A 12,375-nucleotide genomic window follows, 5' to 3' on the forward strand; every position below is an offset into this window, starting at 1 on the left:
GGAGAATACATAAAAAAGGGGACTGGAGTACCTCCACAGGGATAGGGGAGAAGAGACTGGAAGAAAACTGAAGCTTGGATTGTGCTTCATGTTTTGTTTTGTCTTTTTAAATTGTATTTTCTTGACAGATGCCATGTAGGGAAACTGCAGGGTAACAGAGGATTTACAGATGCTTACAGGGGAAAAGTCCTAAAGTTCTACAAGGGGTAGAGGGGGAAAGAAAATAGAACAATCAGGGGTTTGTGGAATGATGATGCTGTTGTGATTAATTGCTTTGTATTTAATGGTAGGTACCTTTTTCCTGAATTTCAAGCCCTGCTTTTAGAAGTTTGTAGACCATTTGGTTTCTAATGACTAACTAGGAGCTAGTGTATAATTTTTTGCCAGGTGGATTAAATTGAGTCACAGAGTGGTAAAAGAAATAGGAAAATGGAGAAGATAGGACAGCTGGAGGAGCATGAGGGAGGAAAAGGCAGGTAGACAGGAGGAGGATAAATGAGTGTACAACACCTTTTAAAAACCTCTGAGACTCAATCTAATGCTTGGTTGGAGAGAGAGAGGTGGAGGAGCTGTCAAAAATAAATATAAACAGAAAAAAAAAGCTGCTGTTGAATTAACTTTCTTTAGTGCCTAAAGTCCCTAATGTGATATGTGCCATGTAAGAGACAGTGCCTGCCCCAAAGACCATACAGGATTAATAGATAAAAGAGAAAAAGGGTGGTAGAAAGAAAAATCCTTTTCTCCATTTTATAAATGGGAACTGGGGTGTACAGAGGTGAAGGGACATGCTTAAGGTCAAGAGGCAGTCTCTGACAGAGGTGAGAATTTAATCTATATCTCCTGAATCCCACTCCAGTGCCTAATCCACAAGATTACACTCCAGATCTAATTTCCATGAGACCTCCATTATAGTGTTCACATTAGTGTGTGCATTTTCTTTTCAAGGGTGTTAGGCCACATAATATTTCTAAATTGATTTGAGCCAATTTGTTTAATATGCTGGGTGCTGTCAGCCTTTTGAGGTCATTCTAGGCTCTCCTTGCTGATCAACCTAGTCTCCCACTCTGCATACCTGAACTATTAGCATAAGAGGCCGGTCATGAGAGTATCACATCCTTCCCTTCCTCCATGGTTTCTATCCACTTTACTAATGTGCAATACAAACTTCAACAATTTCTGTAACATTACATACAGGCAGTGGACTTCTCCAATCAAAGTGTAAATTAAGCCAACCTGTTTGCCATCTTGGTTTTGCAGGTTTTTGGGCCTCCCTCACTCCAACTGCCCTGTTTGTTGGCTTTCTGTTTTCTAGCTCCCATGTCTCTTTCTGCAAGATAACAAACAGCCTGCTGTGGTTAGGAACTGCCATTCTAACCCACAAGAAGTCTGACACCCTGAGGAAGGAGGCCGAGGGAGCTGCTGCTTCATTCCCTTGACCCATCATGGAACGTAACACCCTGAACTATGTTTTGCAAGCAAAACAGCCCTCTGAGGTTTGTGCACCAGGAGAACTGTGAGCCTCAGTAGTGGTGTAACCATTGAGAGAAGCTGCGACACAGACAAGGCCGGAGTGTTTTAATTCACTGAGTGTTTTAGCATGCTGGATAACCTTGAGGCATGTAAAGGTGCCCCTGTTTTGTGCTCTTGGAGAGATGCCAAGCATCAGACACTGGTATGATCCCCATGCTTTTAGCATCAGGACTTCCTGCCTGTAGTATCTCCTCCCCACCGCCAGAGGCGAAGGGAGTCTGCTCTGCCATTGAGCAAGTGCCCTTTGCCTGACCTCCCCCTCCCTGGTCTCTGTTTCCTGTGCTGGCTCCCAGAAAGAGCAGGTGAGGGGAGCTGCTTGCCGAGCCACCCTGGCACGTGCCCTGTGTCTCTCCACGCCAGGAGACCCAGACTCCTGCTCCATGTGCCCCGAGGCCTCCCGAGAGGGGGGCTCCCTGGGGAAGGGCCTTCCTGCCTCTCATCCTTGGATGTGGGGAATAGGTCCAGGGTCCCTCTGTTCAGGGCCTAGGGAGCTCCATGCATGGACAGAGCAGCCCGAATCTTGGCAGGTCTGCAGCCTGGGCACTAACCTGGGGATTCCCACTGACTGAAGGCAGGAGGCATCCCTGCTGGAAGTGATGGGAAAGAGACAATCGGAGATTTGCTGGCCTGCCCCAACAGGAAGATGAAAACAGGCTTCTAAGGTGAGTTGTCACTTTTGCTTTGCATTTATTAGGGCAGAGGAGAGGGTGAGGCTTCAAGAGCAGCTAGACTTGAAGCCAGGATCACCAGGCTGTATAGTACAAAAAAGGGGCTGGATGGAGTAAAAGAGAGTGCATTTGAGTTGTGAGAGCAGGGGTGGAAAAAATATATTAAAAGATTGGGAAGAAGGGAGGATACACCAACATGGTTCCGCAAAAAGAACAGGAGTACATGGTACTTAGGCTGAAGCGAGTGCAGCTGTGAGGTTGGTAGCAATACACAAGAATGAGAGAGATGCTTGTCTTAGGAAAAGTGTGTGGGGTGGAGGCTTTTTAATGTAGGTGGAAGGTCTGATGTGTTTTTGGACAAAAGTGGTAGAGTCTATAGAAATGGGGCTCCTCCCAGATACCTGTAAATTCTTACACGGCATCAGAAATTACAGAAGCAGCCCTGCTTCTATAGGAATAACAGGGAAGTCTCAGAATTATGGAGGAGGACTGGCATCTCTAATTAACACTGAGGAGAGCTTTTTGTTACAACACTTTTCAGAGTGCTTTAATTTAAATTCATGTGCCTTGTAAAGTGGTGTGCCGCCTCAGGATCTCAGGCAGGGTTAGCATTTGATCAAGGGGTTCTGGACATAGAAAGACCTGTCAGTAAAATGTATCTTTTTTTTGGGGGGGGGGGTTTGCACAGATTTGTGGCTCAAATTATGGGACTGATCTATGCTAAACTGAGATTACTTGTTTAGCATTGATCTCTGCTAGTGCCCAGCATCCAGTTTCATCAGAGAAGCTATTAGAGGGTCTTCCCAGCTCTGTAAATTGGCACTCATCCAGGATGCATGTCAGAGAGTGATTTGTGCATGTGCCCTGAGACTTCATGTGCAATTTGTGCATATGCTCTCTCATGTCTTGTATATTGTAGCATCTTACGGTGTAGAGAAATTCAGACCCTTCCAGAGGCACTTCGTGGTTTAGAGAACCAAGCAATAAACCTTAAACCTGAGCACCACCAAATAGTATGAGTTAAAGTCCTGCCATTGGCAGATTTCTGAGACTATTTGGTGTGCACGTTACTTCAGTCAGCCTGCTTTCTGTAGGGGCTTCTTTAGGAAGTTTTGGCTCAAGTGCAGCCAATATTACAAAGAGTCTAGGAGAGTTACGGTCTTGTGATATCTGACAGGCATGGGTTGGGGCATTGCTCAAAGGCTGAGGTTGAGTTGAGGTTGCAAGGGGTGTGAGATGTGGGAGACACGAAGTTAAGATTATATTTCCTGGTGTTCAAAGTGTTAAATTCAGCCACCCTCCATATTATGGAATGGCACAAGACAATGTTAGGCGACCAGAATTCTGAATTATTGATGCTGCTTGGTAGTAAATTATAAGCAAACAACGGAGAGGACTTAATAGAGAGAATTAAATGAGTGTGCTTGGGGCCTGCATTCACTAATGAGGCTCAAAGGAACCTGCAACAAGAACACTAAGAACTAGAAAAAACAGCAGTTTGCCTTTTCCTTATGTGGAGTCTAAAGAGCAAATATACTTATCTGGCATGTATTTGTGTCTGGGCGCTAAATACTGCGTGCACCTGCATTAAATGATTATTGCTGCTGATATAATATAGCTGATATGTTTACTGCCTGTATATTCTGACTGATGTTTGCTGGTTGCCCACATATTTATTGTTCATTACTACTGTAGCATTGATTTTGTGATTTTTTTTGTTTTATTTTTTTAAAATCTACTATACAGAATTCTAGCAATTGCTTTGGCCATCTGGTGGCCAGAACTGCTGCCTTTCATCCTAATCCATTTCTGCAGTACTTAATTCTAAAGTGCAGTATTTACACTTACGTTTTGATAGTAGCAGCCATCACACATGTTTGTTTTACTAATAATTCTAATCACTTACATCACACTTGGCAAGTTCAAAACATTGTACAAATAGTTAATCCTCGCAACACCCTGAGAGAGATGTGGTATCTGACTATCTGTGCCTTCACCCAACCCTTGTTTGGACCCTCACCCTTGTAAGGAAACTGACTCAGAGAAGTTGATTTACTAAAGGCATCACATCTAGTCAGTGTAAGAGCTGGGATAAAAACTCAGGAGTTCTAGCCTCCTGCTCTGAGTTTAAGACCTCATTGGCTTTACAAAGTTGTCTGTTGAAAAGGGTCCTGTCAGTCTGAATATTTCATAATATAAACATCTGTCAAAGTCCTCTTGTTGGAATGCATGTCCTTGTCTCATTTTATTTAAAAAAAATGCACTGTTTCACCATCCACCCATCTCTTTAAGTGTGCCTGCAGAAAGGCATAGATGACTACTCTTCAAATTCAAAGGGACCTTATTTTGATTTATATAACTTTCCATTCCCTCCATACCCCTGACCTTCCACCAAATTCTTAAAAATCACAGATACAACCTTTTATAATTCCAGTTTTTGTCCATGATGGGAAATATTTGTCTTAGGTTTTCTAACTATTTCCAGTTGATGTACACTATTGCTTTGATTGAGGAGTTAGTCTTGCTGTTCCTTGTTCTCTCACTAGATGGCACTATTGTAGTATGTCTGAGTTTTCCAGTAAGTTACTTTTGTTTTGTTTTGTTTTTTAGGTTGTCCTTCGCTTTCTGCATCAAGTTGATTTTCTCAGTGCCATCTGCACACTAAACTGATGTACCAAAAGATCAGATCAGCACTGTCTGTAAGTTTTTTTTCCTCAGTGCCTATGTTGATCCTTAGAACAGTGCAGCTGAATAAAATTTATTTCCAGGACCTTTCTCTATCATTATTGGTTACTGCTCATTCCCTACCCTGGGCCAAGTGCCTATTGCTGCTTTTCACTAGTCCTGCCACCTTGATGTTATTTTCCATTCCAGTACCTTCTCATCCACTTGCCTGAATCCCAGCACACCTCCCTTCTCCTTCCCTCTCCACCCCTTCTGGCGAGTTTTCACCCTGAGGATTCAAATCTGGTAGCAAGAGAAGATGGTGGGAGTGTGGGGTCATCTTAGGAGAACAGAGAAAGAGGTGGGTTTTATGGAAGCTGAGAAGGTGTTGGAGTGCATCTTTACCCAGCCCGATTCCCATTTGCCAGAAGTCTTCCATGATCTTCAGCCTATACCACCTATTGGCTTCCACAAAACTCTTCAGAGCTGGTCATCTCTCAGGTAGGAGAAAAATCACTCTAAGGGTTAAGAATTTATGATGTATAGTATCGGGAAATTTCACATGATTTGGCAAGGAGGAAATGGCACTCGATCACTTATAGCAACTTACACTGCTACAGACAACTTCTTTGTCAGAGATGATCACAAGCACAGTATACGTGTATATAAAGTAGGTCTGTTGTTTAATCTCAGATAACTTGCGATTAACTCAAAATTAATTGCAATTAAAATTTTTTAATCATGATTAATTGCAGTTTTAATTGCACTGTTACACAATAGAATACCAATTGAAATTTATTAAATATTTGGGATGTTTTTCCTGCATTTTCAAATATTTGATTTCAATTTACAACACAGACTACAAAGTGTATAGTGTTCGCAGTATATTATTTTTTTATTACAAATATTTGCACTGTAAAAATGATAAACAAAAGGAATAGTATTTTTCAATTCACATCATACAAGTACTGTAGTGCAATCCCTATCCTGAAAGTACAACTTACAAATATAGATTTTCTTGTTACATAACTGCACTCAAAAACAAAACAATGTAACACTTTAGAGCCTACAAGTCCACTCAGTCCTACTTCTTTTTCAGACAATGAGTAAGACCAACAAGTTTGTTTACTTTTACAGGAGATAATGCTGCCTACTTCTTATTGACAACGTCACCTGAAAATGAGAACAGGTGTTTGCATGGCACTGTTGTAGCAGGCATTGCTAGGTATTTACATGCCAGGTATGTTAAACATTCGTATGCTGTGGCATTCCAGAGGACATGCTTCCATGCCAATGACACTCATTAAAAAATAATGCATTAATTAAATTTGTGGCTGAACTCCTTGGGGGAGAATTGTATGTCTCCTGCTCTGTTTTACGCACATTCTGCCATATATTTCATGTTATGGCAGTTTTGGATGCCGACCCAGCATATGTTGTTTGATTTAAGACCACTTTCACTACAGATTTGACAAAATGCAAAGAAGGTACAAATGTGAGATAGCTACAGCACTCGACCCAAGGTTTAAGAATCTGAAGTGCCTTCCAAAATCTGAGAGGGATGAGGTGCGGAGCATGTTTTCAGAAGTCTTAAAAGAGTACCAGTCTGATGCAGAAACTACAGAACTCGAACCATCAAAAAAAAAAGAAAATCAATCTTTTTGTTGGTGTCGTCTAACTTAGATGATGAAAATGAACATGCATCAGGCCACACTACTTTGGATGTTATTGAGCAGAATCTGTCATCAGCACGGAAACGTCCTCTGGAATAAGAACATAAGAACGGCTATACGAATGGCTATACTGGGTCAGATCAAAGGTCTGTCCAGCCCAGTATCCTGTCTCCCGACAGTGGCCAATGCCAGGTGCCCAGAGGGAGTGAACCTAACAAGTAATGATCAAGTGATCTCTCTCCTGCCATCCATCTCCACCCTTTGACAAACAGAGGCTAGGGACACCATGGTGGGTGAATCATGAAAGGGCATATAAATCTTTATCGAATCTGGCACATAAATATCTTGTGACGCCAGCTATAACAGTGCCATGCAAATGCCTGTTCTCACTTTCAGGTGACAGTGTAATCAAGAAGTGGGCAGCATTATCTCCTGTAAATGTAAACAAACTTGATTGGCTGAACAAGAAATAGGACTGAGTGGACTTGTAGGTGCTAAAGTTTTATGTTTTATTTTTGAATGCCGGTTTTTTTGAAGGTTGTTTTGTACTTAATTCTACATTTGTAAGTTCTACTTTCATGATAAAGAGACTGCACACAGTACTTGTATTAAGTGAATTGAAAAATACTATTTATTTTTTACAGTGAAAATATTTGTAATAAAAAATATAAAGTGAGCACTGCACACTTTGTATTCTGTGTTGTAATTGAAATCAATATATTTGAAAATGTAGAAAACATCCAAAAAACCTTAAATAAATGGTATTCTATTGTTTAACAGAGGATTAATTGTGTGATTGACCTTTTAAAGAGCTTGGCATCCCTAATATAGAGTTCTGCCTAAGAAAAGTTTTTTCTTAGTATCCATCATGTTAGGCTTTTTTACTCTGCATTATAAAAGGAGACACAAAGCATTTAGATGGCCTAGAGATCCCAACACAGTTCTTTGTGCTGAACATGTCTCATCACCCTTGTTCTGCAACTACAAGTAACTCCCATAACTTTTAAGCTTTTATTCTCTTTTACTGTATGTGTAAACAGGAACACATTTTTCTAAGGCTACCAGTGAAGAGAAAATTCTATAGACAGAAGGTGCTCTATTGTGTTTTGAACTGAATACAAACTATGAATGAGAGAGAATGTCAGTGGGGGCAGCGAACTCAGACAGCTTGATAATGGGCACATTAGAAACAGACATTTGATCTGTGCTATACATTTGTATTCGGAAAGGTTTTTCCCCATTAACATTAATGTTATGTCTAAAATTCTGTAAGTTATTCTGGACCATTTTATTCAAGCTTCTGTTACTGGGTCTTTTTGTCAGAATCCTTGTAAGTGATTCAACAAACATCTTTCTGCAAAGGAGTATGAGATACCTGGGCCATAAATGAAGACACAAGTAAGTGGATGGACTACTTGCAAGAATAGTTACGTCTCTGCACAAGTGTTTACAGGATCAGGCGCTCTAAAGGTACAAAATGCATATATAGTATTTTAAATGAGTGAATTTTATGCTCTTTAAAGCAGGGTTCAGCAACCTTTCAGAAGTGGTGTGCCGAGTCTTCATTTATTCACTCTAATTTAAGGTTTCGCGTGCTGGTAATATATTTGAACATTTTTAGAAGGTCTCTTTCTATATGTCTATAATATATAACTAAACTATTGTTATATGTAAAGTAAATAAAGTTTTTTAAAATTTTTAAGAAGCTTCATTTAAAATTAAATTAAAATGCAGAGCCCCTTGGACCGGTGGCCAGGATCCGGGCAGGGTGAGTGCCATTGAAAATCAGTTCGCATGCTGCCTTCGGCACACGTGCCATAGGTTGCCTACCCCTGCTTTAAAGTCTAGAAGTTGTAATATTACCTAGAATAAGGTAAGTCTGTCAAGCTCTTCCCCCAACAACCACAGGTATGTTTAGCACATCTCAGTCTGGACTTGTTTAAACCCTTTGTCATTCCAGTTCTTGACTGGTCCTGAGTTTCATTGCCACTCATGCTGCACTATTTGGTTTTTTATGTGTGGACAAATGCCCACTATGTGCTAGGATGAAAAAACTGCTAATTTTACTTGTGACTTAAGCCAGATGTAAACTCAAATAGTGGTTCGTAACTTGGTGTAGCAGATAAGTCCTGAATGAAACCCATGCTATCTATCTATATATGGTGTCAGCTATTATATCCCTATCTCCAGTTGTGCATCTTTATAAATAGCAATTTTATAATGATGCACCCATTGTAAAACAGAAGAGAGCTCTGTGATAGATATACGAATACAGAATCCAGATACCCTTGCTTTAGTATTCATAGACCCTTCCCAGATTCAGTTAGGCAGTAGATTGTGAATAAAAAAGTTTTAAATAAGAAACATCATTGAGGCCCGAGACACAGTTTATATAACCAAATGTCACTTGCTGCTTTATTACTTGGAAGTTCAGCTCCTTTGCTGTACGTTTTTCCTTCCCCCATCAATTATTCAACAAGATGTTTTCTTATTTTGAAAGTTATCACTTTTTGGCTCATAAGTGTGCTTTTGTTCACATATGGTATCTTTCAAGTGATAGTCTTTGGCGTGAAGTTGTTTATAACAGACTCACAGATATTTGATAGTATTCACTTCATAAACTTAGCATTAGTTTGTTTTTTGTTTTTGAGCAAACCCTCTTATGTCTGAATGACTGATGCACAGGGACTGTTCATATCCAAACTTGGCGTGTTGAATACACTTGTAACACATGATGCTGTGAAAAGAAATGTCATTGCAGCAGCAAGAATTTAAGATGTACATTTAAAAAAAAAGAATTCCATAATTTCACAGAAGAATAGATCAATATTTCTACATTTAACAGTTCTGTTTAAAACCTGCTGTGAAATTAAATAATGCATCTTATATTGGCTTGAAACTACTGTGATGTTAATTCCCTGGTTTTGTGTCAGTTAAGGGCAAATTAGCCTTCCAGCTCAAGTCATGACTCATTATGTCATTATGTGTTAGGCACTTACTGTACTTCCACTACTATGCAATTTAGAGCCAATAAAAATTGTGACAGCGTTTTTATCCACTTCATTAAGCTACTAATTTCTTGCCAAAAAAAAGTACATTAATCTTTTTATAGCTTCATGCAGAGTGGCATATTTTTAGTCTATAACATTGATTAGGTCCTGCCTGAGAATAATTTTTATGGTACTTTAAAAAAAAAGTAAATAAAGTTACTATAGTTTATAATTTATGCCATAATTTTCAACATAGTAATGACCATATTGATCTCAGAATGAAAATGTCAGCTGTATTAAATAAGTAGAACAAATGAAATATAGCCCAATGTTTAGTTGCACAACAAATTACGAAATACTTCCTACAATCTAGTGTACAAATACACAGAAAAAACGGCTATTTTCTAATTCTGGATGCAGCCCAGATAGCATGAAGATTGTCTGTGTTCACTGAACTAAATATTTCTGAGTAGCAGTCAGAAAATATTTATCTACTGGATATTTGTGAGCACATGCCATGATGGAGGGTGGGTGAATACAGGGAAACTGCTCTTTGGACACTTGGAATTCCCAGCACTTAGTGGCTGAATTTGGAGTACAGTATGACTCAGTCATTTTGAAGTTCTTCTGTACTTGTTTGCGATGCTTGGTGAGAGCTGCTGTGGAGCCTGACACCTTACTGTTGTGAGAGTTCCATGTAATGGAAAAATTCTAAGTGACAAGAGAAAATCTCAGCTATACCCTGTCTGATCTCTCTGTTCTTACCACTGTGATGGGTACCAGGGATCAGGCCCCTTAATCTTGTGATGTTGCTGACCATCTTCTAGCAACTGATACTTTCTTAAAAATATTCTTTCAAATTTATAAACAATGTACAGTAGAACCTCGGGAATGGAGGTTGTATCTCCGAACAAAATGTTATGGTTGTCCTTTCAAAAGTTTACAACTGAACATTGACTTAATACACTTTTGAAACTTTATTATGCAGAAGAAAAATGCAGTTTTCCTTTTTTTTTTTTAGTAGTTTACGTTTAACACAGCAGTGTACTGTATTCGCTTTATTTTTTTGTTGTTGTTGTCCCTGCTGCTTCCTATGTGTACTTCTGGTTCCAAATGAGGTATGTGGTTAACTGGTCAGTTTGTAACTCTGGTGTTCGTAACTCTGAGGTTCTACCGTAATTCCATTAACGGGTCTGTCCTACAACAATTGACATTAGAGAGACAAAGTGAGTGAAGTTATATCTCTTATTGAATCATAAGAACAGCCATACTGGGTCAGACCAAAGGTCCATATAGCCCAGTATCCTGTCTTCTGACAGTGGCCAATGCCAGGTGCCCCAGAGGGAATGAACAGAACAGGTAATCATCAATTGATCCATCTTTTGTCGCCCATTCCCAGCTTCTGGCAAACAGAGGCTAGGGACACCATCCCTGTCCATCCCGGCTAATAGCCATCGATGGACATATCCTTCATGAACTTATCTAGTTCTTTTTTGAATGCTTTTATAGTCTTGACCTTCACAAAACCCTCTGGCAAGGAATTCCACAGTTTGACTGTGCGTTGTGTGAATCGACTTCTGCTGGTGACAGAGACAAGCTTTCAAGTTACACAGAGCTCTTTTGAAACTCATCTGGAGAAGGAGCTTGAAAGCTTGTCTCTTTCACCAGCAGAAGTTGATCCAATAAAAGACATTACCTCACCCACCTTTGTCTCTCTAATAACCTGGGACCAGCATGGCTATAACAACACTGCAAACAACAATTGACATTGGCGGTTTCCCAACTCTATCCTATATAACAATGACTGCTTGTTTCCCCTCTGCCCCTAGGCTCCAACAGATCATCCCCTTCTCAAATGCCTGGGACATAACCAGATAATGTGACTGGGTTATAGGCTATGGTGAACCAAGGGTTTCAAACTCATAGAGGCTTCTTGGAGAATGGCCTTCCAAAAACCTCTTCCTTACAACGAAGGTCTCCAACTCAAGCACCTCCCCTGACTGATCACTGCAGTTAATAGGAGCTACCGGGTACTCAGGGCTTATGAAAACTAGACCACTTAGTTATGTGCCTAGTATGCCTGTATGGAGCTAAATGTAGGCGCACATTTTTGTAACTATTTGGTTTTGTTAATCTATATGTTTTCTTTGATAAAATTGTAATTGGCCTATGTATAATTAAGTTAATGGAATTAAGTATCAGAGGGATAGCCGTGTTTGTCTGGATCTCTAAAAAGCAAGAGAGTCCTGTGGCACCTTATAGACTAATGGAAGTATTGGAACATGAGCTTTCATGGGCGAATACCCATGTATTTCAGGAAAGTTTATGCTCCAATACTTCTGTTAGTCTATAAGGTGCCACAGGACTTGCCATATAACAATAGTCAGTAGAGTTAGACTTGGATTTTTTCTTGTTTGTGTTTTTTTTCTTTTTCTTTTACACATGGAGAGATTAAGCTACTCTAATGCTTTGTTCATACTCTGCTTATGACTTTGACTCTAGGCTAGTATTTCTCAACATTTTCAGGTTGGCGATTCATTATTCAAAGTAAAAAGTGTTCACTTGCCCTTACTAAAAAGTGAATCAAATGATAATGATACTCTTTTTTTATATAATTTGTTTGTGTGCGTTTCAAGAAGATGACAGAAAATACTTGAAGGGTAAGGATGACTGGGGACTGAGGGCTTTTTTCTGCTTCAGATTGTAATAAATCTTTAAGTTTCAGTGCCTTGTGCCGTTCATGACTCCTCTGAGGGATGCAACCTCTGGCTGAGGAAAAAAGGATTCAGACAATGCCCAGTGCTTAGACAGTGCTCTGTGCTTCAGCATCTCAGACCATCACCTTGTTCC

At 39.9% G+C, this 12,375-nt stretch overlaps 1 long non-coding RNA gene across 1 annotated transcript; it reads left to right on the forward strand.

Moving 5' to 3' along the window:
- Positions 1-1,757: 1,757 nt before the first annotated feature.
- Positions 1,758-7,999, forward strand: LOC115637658. The gene is made up of 3 exons (XR_003997320.1): positions 1,758-2,192; positions 4,809-4,897; positions 7,859-7,999. It is a non-coding gene; the product is annotated as an uncharacterized LOC115637658 (long non-coding RNA).
- Positions 8,000-12,375: the final 4,376 nt, after the last annotated feature.

Source organism: Gopherus evgoodei, chromosome 20 (genome assembly GCF_007399415.2).
Source record: "Gopherus evgoodei ecotype Sinaloan lineage chromosome 20, rGopEvg1_v1.p, whole genome shotgun sequence".
NCBI classification, from domain to species: Eukaryota; Metazoa; Chordata; order Testudines; family Testudinidae; genus Gopherus; species Gopherus evgoodei.